At 37.2% G+C, this 12,577-nt stretch overlaps 1 long non-coding RNA gene across 1 annotated transcript; it reads left to right on the top strand.

The window, feature by feature from the left end:
- Nucleotides 1–7,236: 7,236 nt before the first annotated feature.
- On the top strand, nucleotides 7,237–12,117 carry LOC130235354 (uncharacterized). The gene is made up of 3 exons (XR_008838386.1): nucleotides 7,237–7,435; nucleotides 9,433–9,572; nucleotides 11,245–12,117. It is a non-coding gene; the product is annotated as an uncharacterized LOC130235354 (long non-coding RNA).
- The last annotated feature ends 460 nt before the right edge of the window (nucleotides 12,118–12,577 follow it).

Below are 12,577 nucleotides of genomic sequence, written 5' to 3'. Positions count from 1 at the left end.
TGACGTGTTCCGCCTCTTCAGATGACATTTCTGCGCTCTCTCTTTTACTTTTGCGCTCCGAGACTCTGACACACACGCCACCTATCTTTACACGGCGGGATAGATGGAGAGACACCGACGAAGTCGTCTGATGATGAACCAGATCAGGTGCTGCTCGCGTCTGTCGTTGGGAAACTCAGGTGGGACTTTGGAAAGGTGAGGCGGTGGCGCGTTGGACACTCTATCCTGCAATCGGAACAGAGCAAAAAGGTTTGCACCTCGACCTTCGTCAGGACAGATGCTTTTATGGAAGAGGAGCTGAAAAGATGCACGAGAGGCTGCCAATGCTGCAGTGATCTGACAGGTAGCTCACCTGTGTGTGGTGTGTGCGCGCGCGCAGCTTCACCTGACATTTCATTGTTCCTTTTTGTCTTGCGCGGTAATAGATGTCGCATTTCGGTACGCATGTCTCATATGTGATTCACTGTATAAAATACGGGCGGTTTATAGGATGAACAGTGCAATTAAAAGTGATAGTTCTGTGATTTTATTTCGTGCACTTTAAACCAGAACTGATCAGTTCGTCGCAGAACACGATTTATCTCTACAAACATTTAAGTATATCAACAAATCTTGATTTATTTCTCTTTCAAACGTTTTTTCCTCAACCATCTTCAATGTTTAATCTTTCATTTTAATGAAGCACTCTGCGGTTTATTAAAGGCGCTCTGATTAGTCGTGTGAAGAAATTTACCCTCCCTAAATTCATGCATTTGTTTTTGCATGGATTATAATTGACCAATAAAATGTCACTGCTGTTTGATGTACTCATTAAAGACCAATTGGATTTCACTAGAGGCGTTTATATTAATCAATACATTTTATTTAAACAGCATTGCGCGCTTACATGGAAATTCCTCGTGCGCATGATGTACATAACAATAATATTATTATCAGGGTAACATTATTAGCTATATTAATAATAATGATGATAATAATAAAAGTATTTTTGTATTGTAACATTTTATCGTTTTCTCCTCATAAAAACATAAGAACACTAGATACTTTTTAGACTCTTCTCCCTCTTCATGCTTTTTATTTTTATGAATGTGTGTTTGTGCCGCTGCTGAGTGTGGCGTGAAATTGGATCATAGTCGAGAGAATAAAACCCTAACCTAGAAATTTATTTGTGTCGATTATTTTTTTGTATTCTGAGACACTATGACCTATTTTTTTTCGAGAAGTAAACGAAAGAATCGAGTGTAACAAGGACGGTGCTCAGCTAACCGTTCTGTGTGTGCTGTTGTGTCAATTGGCAGCAGAAGTTCTGCTGTATTACTCATTCACTTTGACTGGAATCAGCTCCCCTCGCGAGATTTCTCACTAATACATTCCTAGGATAAAACGGCATATATTCAATTCCTGATTCTCCAACTGCCATTCACAATGATAGAAACCAACGTGACCTCATATTCTTACGTTTCACCCACATATTTCTTTTCCCAAATGATCCCTTTGTCTCATTTATAACAAGATTCCTCTGCTCTCTCGCTCTCTTTCTCAGTCGTTTGCCCTGAATTTAGTTTTGTTAATTTGTTAGGATTTAATTATCACCACTAGTCAGATATTTGTTTTTGGCATCACAGAAAAAAAGGAGGGGGTCTTAAATAATTAATACAAAAAGTCTTCTATTGATCAATCATGAAATTTAGCTGAAAACTGAGCATTAACCGTGCATCGATGAACCAGAGAAAACAAATCAAACTATCACAGTATTTACAGAGAGCAAAACATTTCAACACCTCCCGTTGCATCATCAGTCTGTGGGAGTTTATTGCTTTCAGAAAACAAGAGAGCAGAGAATAAAATCCTTCCTTCATTGTACACAGCATCACTAACAGTATATTTGACATGACATCATATAACACTATCTCAGTTGAGAAAAAAAGACAACAGAACCAGCACTGAAGAACTAGTTAGGCCCTTTTACAGCACAAAAACCCAGCATATAGACTGCTGACAAAATACCTGTGGGCGCGAGATGAAAAGAAGGAAGTTCTGCCCCATCATCTACAGCACCATTATCCCCTCACAGACGTGACTGACACAGTTTAGTCTAGGCGAAAAGAGTTGAAATTCAGCAAATTCTAGGAAATATAAAAGAGAACTGAGAGAATGAGTCAACAAAAACCTGAGGAAAGGTTTACCATACTGTGACCATGTGAGCTTCTAGTCACCTCCCCGACAAACCAACACACACACACTGTTGCCTAAGTGCATCTTGCAACACTGCAAGACACACAATCTCTGTATTAACTGCCCATCAAAGTAAAAAACAAAAAAAAATTCATCCCATTTTAGTACCATTCCTCGTTTGTTGCAAGCAATTACTTGGGAATATTGAACTTAAACTTATTCTTTCACGACACCTATAATGCCGCTCTGCTCTATATTTTCAGTCACATCTCTTGCTCCATCAAGCTGCACCCCTTCAATATCATGTGTTTCTATGAATACTGCATATCAGGCTTTATGACTAAAATGCATGTTTATTTGATTTGTGCAATTCATTTATAGTTTTTTCCTCTTCAATTAAGAACAAAACTATTATCTTAACACCAGGGTGAACCCACCACCCACCCAAATGCTGCATTTTAATAATAGTATGTGTGTTGCAAACTCCTATGCAAATATTGGACTCAACTTTTTTTCCCCCACAAAACATATGATGCCGTTCTACCATGTATTTTATAAGGCCTATATAGAATTTATTTGAACCTTTTCATTGATTTGTTGGTTTGCCTTTTAAAAGTAAAACAGAAGAACTCACTGTCTAAGGTTTTAAATATTTGCAGTAAAGTATTAGGGGAAAAGTGCATGGGTTATCCTATTTGTATGAAATCCAGGTGTTAAAGAAAGCCCATCAAATTACATCTGATATATTCCATCCTCATTTTGATTAATTTCAAATCCTTACCCGGATCCCGGTATAGGGTCCCTTTGGCAAGACCAACAGATTTACATTTTCATTTGTTTCTTGTGCGACTTGCTGCATTTTAACGGTAAGAGGTAGTTGCTGATTTCAGTACTATTAATGTTGTTTAATGTTTGTCTTAAGTGTGTGGTGTGATATATGTGCTGTAAATCTATTACACTGCAGAACAAATCACCCCAAAAGGTGACAATAAAGTTTACAGTAACAGTATATTTTCAATGTCACAACATTTTCCTTATATACTTATTGTCGCTCTGCTCCACCAGTCTGCACCCCTTCCATGTTATGTGGTTTCATGAATGAATCCAACTAAAAAAGCTGCAACATTTCTATGTACTAGCACCTGTTTTGTGTAATTTAATTAGTCAAAATTAGCCTTATTTTCGGTAACACCTAATTATAACAAATGATTATGCACAATTACATGCAATTACTTACCCTATCCCTCATTATAACCCTAACCATATAGTACATGTATTTATTTAATAATACTCTAAAGTTAAATGGATAGTTACACTGTAACAAGGACACATTAAACTAGTGTAAGCTTATTTTCTTTCATATTAAGAACAAAACTGCTTCAAAGCTTCTTCTGCAACACCTACGATGCTGATTTGCCCTATATTTTCAATGTCACGATAATTTCCCCATATTTTCATTGTTGCTGTGCCCCATCAATCTATATAAAAGTTGCAGCGTTTCCTTGTATTAGCAGATGGTTTACAGTAAAACATATGATTATGATTTTTTTTCAGATTAAGATTAAAACTGTATTAAGTGCAAACTCTAGGGTAAAAAAAAAATCCCCTCTTAAATAAGATGCATTTTATTAACATTATAAATGTGTTGTGAACAACTACGTGGGATTTTTGCACTGAAACTTTTTGAACTGAAACTTCATCCACGACACCTACGACGCTGATCTGTTCTATATCTTCAATGTGATGATAATTTCCCCATATTTTCATAGTAGCCCCATCAATCTGCAACACTTCAACATCCTGTGGTTCCATGAGTAAATCCGACTTTCCGGCTAAAAAAAAAGTTGCAGTATTTCTAACAAGTAGAACATGGTTTGTTTAACTTAATTAAAATCAAAATGATGATGATGATGATAATTTTTATTATTATTATTATTATTATTATTATTATTATTATTATTATTTTTATTAATATTATTATTTTCTTTCAGATTAAAATCTTAATTGCACTTAATTTCTTCATGTTTTTCCAACAAAAACTGATTAAGTTAACATAATTGTTATAACAAATTTAAGTGGATTGAACTTCAATAACTAAGTTGACCCCCCAAAAACTCTCAAGAATTGTGTTGATTCAGCATATTTTAAATAAGTAGTTGCATGAATAAATCTGAATTTACGGCTAAAAAAAAGAACATGGTTTGTGTAACTTAATTACAGTCAAATTAATGATGATGATGATGATGATTCTTCTTCTTCTTCTTATTTTCTTTCAGATTAAGATCTTTATTGTACTGTAAAAAACTGGGTTCCACACAATTTCTTCATGTTGTTCCAACACAAACCGATTAAGTTAACATAATAGTTGTTTTACAAATTTAAGTGGATTCAACTTAAATGATTAAGTTGACCCCAAAAAACCCTCAAGAATTGTGTTGATACAAAGTTCCACACAATTCATTCATGTTGTTTAAACACAAATTGATTGAGTTAACAAATTTCAGTGGATTGAACATAAAACGATTAAGCCGTCCTAAAAAAATCTCAAGAATTGTGTTGTTTCCGCTCATTTTAAGTAAGTAGTTGGAACAAGCAGTCTTGCACGACACCTACGATGTCACTCTGCCCCATATTTTCATTGTCACAGCCCCCCCCCCAATCAAGCTGCACCCCTTCCACCCCCTCGGTGTCTGGGCCGCTGTACGTCTCAGGACAATGGCTGTCTGCATGGGGCGAGGGTCTTGCTCGACCTATTGTCAGTTTAAGCATGGGGAGGCCGTAGGTGCAGGTCAATGGAGACGGGGGCCCTTGATGTGCATGCAGACGGTCACAAACATCCCTCCCCTGCGTCCCACAACCATGACCTAATCCAGCTACAGCCGCTGTCAACATAAACACATGACTAATCTGAGTGCATCTATGGCAATAATACCGGTCTAAGTGGAAAAGAGAAGAGTGGGGGAGAGCTGTGGTCTAATCCAGTGTGGGGGGAAAAAAGTACAGATTAATAATAGACCTTGGAAATATAACACTGTTTTGGGGAGGGGAGGTCAGGGTTTGGTTTCACCTAAAATTGAGTGAGTGATATGCAGGGGCATATGGTTGCTCTATCAGCTTACAAAATAAAGGAGGATTAGTGCTTTTGGATGAGGTTCTGTGACGTGATTACACTCGTGTCTTGGAAAGGACTTTGCTGTAAGGGGCTATTAATTGTGCAGCGATCTTTATTGCATTTGTCAGCAACAAGTCTTGTTTAAATAACTTCAGGGTCGTGTAAAAAGGTGTATTTTTTGTATTGCTGAATTCATCGTGAATGTTACAGTGTGTGCAGCAGGAAGATGACCTCCTGACCCTCTCTGAAAGACACATCAGGACCGCACAGATGGGAGGCACACCTTAGCCCCTGTATGATTCACTTTCATTCTGATTACTGCTTTAATATGGTGTAACAGCTCTTTTCCTGCTCAGGTTCCTGTTTAGAGGCCTTCCTGTAAATGTCATGTGTTTCCATGAATAAATCAGACTTCATGACTACACGGTTGCAGCATTTCTGTGTACTAGTACTACATTCTGTGAAATTTATTTGTACTGTCAGAATTACTATTATTATTATTTTGTTTGTTTGTTTATGAGAACAAAACTTTTTATTGGTGTTATAATGGCTTGAGGGACAACGTATTCCTTATTAAACAAACAAAACTCATTAATTGTGAAAAGTTTAAATGCGAAAGTTGAAGGGAAAGTCAAGGGATGAAGGGAAAAATGAAGGGAAAGGTCTTCTGATATGAATAAAAAAATATAAAGAGTGAAACAGTCACACTGCCAGATGCAAAGTCACAATTGGGAGGTGTAATGTCTTAATTATGAAATTGTTGCAGTTATGAAAACAATTGTTATGAATTCATTTATATTACTATGATTTAATTGATTCTTTTCCAAGTAGAAAAAAATAGGTTATTGAGAACATTTTACTATGGCAAATAGACACCTTCCAGCATATAATGATAAAATGTGATCAAAATCGATCCCTTATTTGTTTGTTTATTTATTTATAAGCCCCCCATCAAAGTAAAAAAAGAAAGAAAAGTTTTCCCATGTTAATTTATTAAAAACAATGCCACAATTATGCAATTTTAATTAATATAATATTAAAATTATTATTATAAGATGTGCAATTTTAAAATGAGAATAATTTCACAGTTATATTAAAAACCCTGCAATTAAGATACATTTCCCTCGAACCTTTCCAAATTAATGTTAAAAAAACAAAATCAAACAATCAATCAATCAATCAATCAATCAACCAAATAATTAATTATATTGCGACACAGTGGCTCAGGTTAGCACTGTTGCCTCACAGCAAAAAGGTCTCTGGTTCGAGTCCCGGCTGGGCCAGTTGGCATTTCTGTGTGGAATATGCATGTTCTTAAGCAACCAAGAAACAGAAATGTGCGCACATCTAGGAATCTCAAAAGCAGGTGCTCAAAATTTTAATGTCACAACGTTTCGACCTACATGGTCTTCATCATCCACCTGATGAAGACCATGTCGATCGAAACATTGTGACATTAAACTTTTTTGAGAGCTAAAGTAGCAGTGTGCTGTTTTCTTTTGATATTTTGCTACTGAGTTTGCATGTTCTCCCCGTGTTTGCATGGGTTTCCTCTGGGTGTCCAAAGACATGCGCTATAGGTAAATTGAATAAACTAAAAGGCCATGTGTGAATGAGTGCGTATGGGTGTTTCCCAGTGATGGGTTGCTGCTGGAAGTTGGTGGTTTATTTCGCTGTGGTGACCCCTGATAAATAAAGGGACTAAGCCGAAGGAAAATGAATGAATAATTAATTTAAAAATGGCATCTATAAGAAAATAACGGCTTGAAGGCTTTCAATAAAAAACGGCAAAATTAATTTTTCAGATTAACAGACTATTATAATTATAATTTAAACATATTAGTTAAACAGTTACATTTTTACAAATTACTACTACACTACACATGATCATTGACCCAGCATTATGCCTTATCCTCTAGTGCTTGTTCTGTTTTCCCTATAGAGCCTGAGATTTGGACCCCCCACAGCCGTCTGGATTTGGACCCCCCAGTACGCACAGGAGTCTGATGGAGCGGGTTAAGCCAAATGATACATTTTTACTTGCCTGCGCCTCACTACGACTGCTGTAATTCCACCCATCCTCATCCATCCATCTATCCCACCATCCATCCCTCCCTCCCTCCTCCTCTAATACATCTTCAGATTAAGGTAGACCAAATGTCACCACTGGAGATTACCGTACCTAGTAAGCTATTAACATTTATGGCCCGCCGAGGGATTAGTATACCTAGCTGGCTATTAGAGTCAGAGGTCCGGCGGTGACTAATGTGAGTGTCATGAGCAAATGCAGCGCAGTCTGGGCTGAAACCCAAACTTCAACACCTGTCAGGAGTCAAGGGTGTTTGCTGTGCCTCCACACACACCTGTTGTGGGTCTATCAAACCATGGGGCCCGCGTGATTCGTGCCAGGTGGTGACATTCAGATGCACGTTTACACACACACACAGGCATGCATGCAGACGCACACTCACATGCACAATCATGAGCTCCCTGACAGGATGCCTAACATAAGCTGTATCAGTAAATCCCTGCCACAAACACACCTACGCTCTGTTTTTTTTTTCTTGGCAGATGATGTGAGTGGAACTAGAGTGGAACAACAATTTTTATTACCAGAGATGTTACTTTTAAAATGGTCTAATTAAATTAAATTATTACATATAAATACTATCGGACAAAAGTCTTGTCGTCGATCCCAGTTGTAAGAGCAGCAAATAATAACTTGACTTCTAGTTGATTATTAGGAAAAGTGGCAGAAGGTAGATTTTTCTTCTGAATCATCTGTTGAACTGCATCCCAATCATCACAAATACTGCAGACGACCTATTGGAACCAGCAGAGACCCAAGATTCTCACAGAAATCAGTTGAGTTTGGTAAAGGAAAACCTATGGTTTGGGGTTACATTCAGTATGGGGGCGTGTGAGAGATCTGCAGAGTGGATGGCAACATCAAAAGCCTGAGGTATCAAGACATTTGTGCTGCCCATTACATTACAAACCACAGGAGAGGGCAAATTCTTCAGCAGGATAGCGCTCCTTCTCATACTTCAGCCTCCACATCAAAATTCCTGAACGCAAAGAAGGTCAAGGTGCTCCAGGATTGGCCAGCCCAATCACCAGAAATGAACATTATTGAGCATGCCTGGGGTAAGATTAAGCAGAAGGCATTAAAGATGAATTCAAAGAATCTTGATGAACTCTGGGAGTCCTGCAAGAACGCTTTCTTTGCCATTCAAGATGACTTTATTAATAAGTGATTTGAGTCATTGCAGAGGTGTATGGATGCAATCCTCCAAGCTCAATGGAGTCATACACAATATAAATTCTTTTTCCACTGCACCATGACTTTATATTCTATACTGTACATTATTTCTGTTAAGTGACAAGACTTTTGTCTAAGCAAAGTCAGACCTTACGGTCCTAATTAAATAATTAAAAATCAAGGCATGATCATGTTTTATTTTGGTAAGATAAGCATAATCTAGAGGCCTTTGCCTTTCATATAAGCCACTTCTGATACCAAATGATCAACTAGAAGTCAAGTTATTATTTGTTGTTCCTAAAACTTGGATAAGCGACAAAACTTTTGTCAGGTAGTGTATTTATATATGTGTGTTTTGAATAAATTTATCAAATATATAAATGTAAAGTGAAAAATTAAGAGACTACTTGAAAATGATCGGTTTCCATGGATTTATGATTTATAGTTATGTGTTGATTTGTATTTCATTCCATTAACTATTGAAGATATTTCGTCCAAATTTAAAACACAAATAGACATTTAAAGCATTTTCTTTTGCATAAAATAACAAAAACTGTGCTCTCAGACATGTTTATATAGATTTTGAAAAAACAATACTAATGTTGTAACCTCAGAAGAGAAGAAATCCATTTTTAGTGGAAAAAAATATTCCCCAAATCACAACAAATGAAAGCATTTGTTATTCTCACCGAGCGTAATTGTTTTAGAGAATAAAAATGCTCTAAAATGGCATTTGTTTGAAATTTGAAAGAATGTTCCATGCCAACAACCTGAGGGTTTTCAAGCAGTCTCTAATAAACGATAAATGTATACTGTGCTAACTTAAAGTCAAAATTGAAATCTTGTTTCCTGTATTAAAATCAAATGCTGTCTCCCACAATAGAGAAAATCTCAAATACGGATAACGCACAAGGTGCAAGTCAACAACAAAGTAATGCTACAAACCACAAGGAGGCTGGTCTAGACACAGATACCACAAGGTCTTCTGACTGAGGAACAACATCAGAGTCATGATCATTCTTGGTGAGTCGAAGGATGACAACGGTTAATGCAGTTTCCTGAAAAAAAGAAATATGCATAAAGTTACTGTTGTAAGTACTGTTCAACTAAACTTCAGTATATTAACCCTTATAGGAATAATGATGGTATATTAATGCAAAGCAGTTTTTATAAAGATACATTTATATAAATAAAATAAAATAAAAATGTTATTACATCATAATGACATCTATATTAGGGAAAATATCATCAAGTATCTTAAAGACAAAGTGAACTTTAGGGCAACTTCACACTAATAAATAAAATATAGTTACAATATGCAACAGATCTCTTTGTCAAGAACACATCAACAGGCTGTAGTTCAGTTTCAAGATTTAATAAATGTCACATCACATGTATCACTGGTGCAATGGTGATGAAAAAATGCACAAATATATAAAAATAACTAACAAAATGAAAAATAAATGATAAAGGGGAAGGTATAATTAGCAGTGCAAAGACAAAAACACAGGAAGTAAACATAGATCATAGTGTAACCTGCAGAGACAGTGCTTGAGCAAAGGTAAATGTGCTGAAGGTAAATGTGCTGAAATGTGCATGAAAGATCATGATCATGTGGAAAACGTAATGAAACCTCTTACTGGAAATGTGCACGGGTGGCTGATACAGTTGAAGAGACATTATAATTATAAAGAATCTGTTACTTTTAATTGTATTAAAAGCCCATATACTTGAGTAGGGCTAAGCAATATTTTTGAGTTTCATTTTTTTTCTTATTGATATCTGGGCCATTCTAGTATTGTAACATAAGGAGTCAGGTGACAATGAAAGTGAGGGTCCAAACGCAGTTTCTTTAATAGCTTAGTCAGGCAGGTAATGGTCAAACAGGAGCGAACAGATACATAAGATTAATCCAAAATTGTAGTCGTGGTCACAGGCAAAAAGGTCGATACAGGCGGCAAAACAACATACAGAAGAAAACAAGGCAAACGTCAAAAGCACATCAAGACTAGATAAGAGAACGCTTAGAAATGTTACCGCAAACAAGACTCAGCAGTGTGTGTGTGAAAATGTGAGGTGTCTTTCTAGTCCAGTTAATCATTGATTACGAGTTTCAGCTTAGTGCACTGTAAAATGTTTTGCTTTGGTTAAACTTACAAACTCAAGTTTACCAGCTGCCTTGAAAATGTGAGTCAACTCAACTTAGAGAGACTTTGTTTCAACTTAAGTTGTTAAATTTTATTTAAATAAATTGTGAAACTCAACATCTTAAGTTGAAACAAAGAATCTCTCTAAGTTGAGTTGTCTCACATTTTCAAGGCAGCTGGTGAACTTGTAAGTTTAACCAATGTGAAACGTTTTACAGTGTCCGGATTATTGCCAGCTGTAGCGGGTGTTGATTGACGCACAGCACCATGGTAGTTGTAGTTATGGGCTAGATCACTAGTGATTGTGACAATATTATGAAACAGAAATGACTATTTTAATTTAAACAGTAAAAATAAATTTTTAATTGTCCAGACATTATGCTCACACCAATTCTCACACTCAATTTATTTAGATGCTTTTTCAAACTACTTATTTAAAATAAGCTGAAACACCAGTTTTTTTTTTCAGGGCAATTAAATTTTTTTATGTCTAGTGCACTTAAATTTGTTAAGTTCTCATCTCATCTCATTTTTGTCTGCTTTTCCAGGGCTATGTCACGGGGGCAGCAGTCTTAGGAGAGAAGTTCAGACTTCCCTCTCCCCAGACACTTCCTCCAGCTTCTCCAAGGGGATCCCGAGGCATTCCCAGGCCAGCCGAGAGACATAGTCCCTCCAGCTTGTCTTGGATCTTTCCTGAGGCCTCCTCCCGGTGGGACATGCCTGGAAGGCCTCCCTAGGTAGGTGTCTTGGAGGTATCCGAAACAGATGCCCGAGCCACCTCAGCTGACTTCCCTCAATGTGGAGGAGCAGTGGCTCTACTCCGAGCTCCTCATGGGTGACAGAGCTCCTCACGTCACGGCCTGCCACCCTGCAAAGGAAACTCATTTCGGCCGTTTGTATCCAAGATCTTGTCCTTTTAGTCATGACCCAAAGCTCATGACCATAGGTGAGAGTAGGAACGTAGATTGACTGGTAAATTGAGAGCTTTGCCTTTTGGCTCAGCTCCTTTACCACAATGGACTGGTATTTCAACTACATCGCAGCCACTGCACCAATCTGCCTGTCAATCTCACGTTCCATCCTACCCTCACTCGTGAACAAAACCCCAAGATACCTGAACTCCTCCACCTGGGGTAAGGACTTTCCTCCATCCTGGAGATGGCAAACCACCTTTTTCTGGTGGAGCACCATGGCCTCGGACTTGGAGGTTCGGATTCATCCGAGTCACACCGTCCCATTGCATACCGAACGTCCATGTTCTATGAAGCCATCAGAACAACATCATCTGCAAATAACAGAGACGAAATCCTGTGGTCGCTGAACTTCACCCCCTCCAGCCCAAGGCTGCGCTTTGAAATTTTGTCCATTGTTATCAATTCTGTTCATAATTTTTATGGACAGAAATTGTTCACTTAAATGAATCAATTTGTGTTGGGACAACATGGATGAATTGTGTGGAACCCTTTACAGTGCACAATTTAATAGTGACTTATTTTCTGCCTATTGTTAAGATACTGACTTTTTATTAGTACTTATAAAGTACATATTCTGCATGATCTTATTCTACATCCCCAATTCTACCTAAACCTTACTACCACTTACATAATTATTAATAAGAAGCAGGATATGAGTTTAATGAGGCAAAATTCAAAGTTCATGGTTTATTATAGTTAAAATTGTACCTTAACACAAACTGTGACCCACTTTTCTTTAACATACACACATAATTCCAAGTAACAAAGCATACATAAACTTTGCTTTCATATTTTGCAGTGACAACACATAACAAAACTTCAATCATTGCAAAAGCGAGAAAAAAAGCAGAAGGCGATCCTCAATTTGCACTTTGAACCATCTTTGAAACGTTTCTTGAAAGTTACA

This window comes from Danio aesculapii, chromosome 9 (genome assembly GCF_903798145.1).
Source record: "Danio aesculapii chromosome 9, fDanAes4.1, whole genome shotgun sequence".
Classification (NCBI taxonomy): Eukaryota; Metazoa; Chordata; class Actinopteri; order Cypriniformes; family Danionidae; genus Danio; species Danio aesculapii.
Note: the sequence above shows the minus strand (reverse complement) of the source record. Positions and strands in the feature narration are given on the sequence as shown.